Here is a 1,200-nt window from a genome sequence, read left to right on the forward strand (position 1 = left end):
TGATTTCTAAGTCTATTTCTTGCAAACCCTTGGGTTTTTAGTTTATATCTTAGTTTTGAAGTAGTTAATTCCACATAAGTAAATCAAAATCACTATGACAGTAGTATATATATATATATATATATATATATATATATATATATATATATATATATTATTTGATTTTAAATATAACAGCATAAACATAACAAATACCACACCATTGATAAGAAAATTAACATTTTAACAGCATGTAAAAGCTAGAATTTGGATTGAATTTGATAGACGACGTTGATGTCAACTTGAAAGGCCTTCGCAAGAATATCAGCAGCGATATCTGAATGTGACCCAAAAACAGCGTTTGCAAAGGTAATAACACCTGGATTTTGACTACTCAAAGCTTCAATAGCAACAGCATAGCCATTTCCAATGTTTTTCTGAAAGTGAATGAGGCCTTCTAGGAAAATGAAAACATCGCCTTTCTGAAGTTTTTTTGTGATGAGTCAGTTTTGAGGGTTGGACGTGACAAATCCGACTAGAATACGGCCTTCCATAACAGTCAAAATTTCAGTGGCCCGAGGGTGTGTATGTGGGGGGTTAATACCCTGTGGGGCGAAGTCAATACGTGCCATTGAGATACCAAGAGTGTTAAGTCCCGGCAACTCTGCTACAGTCACCGGAGTCACAGCAGACCCAACCGCATTTGATGTATTTCCCATTAGTTGCAATCCTCTATAAAAGAAATCATTAGGTTGTACAAGCCTCGACTCTTTACAAACCAAGCCATTCAAGAATACTACACCAAGAAAAATAAATAAACTATTAATCACAATTAAATATGATATGTTTTCAAATCATGCATGAATGTAGGAGAGTTTCTTGACTTTCACAAATAAATTCTTACCTCTGCTATTTTGGTCTGCCACACAGAAGTCCTGAAGAGGACTAGGGTCGCGCCGAAGCAAACGCAAGGGAGCAACCCGTCACCAAGAGACCAAATAAAAGCAAATGAGACGTCATTGTTGACAAGCTGAAAAGTTGTTTCTGATGACTAAGTTATGGTAGCTTGGGAAATATGTAAAATAAAGAATGGAACTCGCAATGCTTTTATACTGAAAATATAGGAACATTAAGACTAATACCATCATATCGTCATCATTATTATCTTGAGATGCATTCAAATTTTGCTGTTCAATTTCTAGAAGCAAGATACATTCAACT

General features: G+C 35.3%; 1 pseudogene; it reads right to left on the reverse strand.

The window, feature by feature from the left end:
• Nucleotides 1–239: 239 nt before the first annotated feature.
• LOC111898975 (putative germin-like protein 2-1) lies at nt 240–999 on the reverse strand (annotated as a pseudogene).
• Between the last annotated feature and the right edge of the window lie 201 nt (nt 1,000–1,200).

This window comes from Lactuca sativa, chromosome 9 (assembly GCF_002870075.4).
Source record: "Lactuca sativa cultivar Salinas chromosome 9, Lsat_Salinas_v11, whole genome shotgun sequence".
Taxonomy (NCBI): Eukaryota; Viridiplantae; Streptophyta; class Magnoliopsida; order Asterales; family Asteraceae; genus Lactuca; species Lactuca sativa.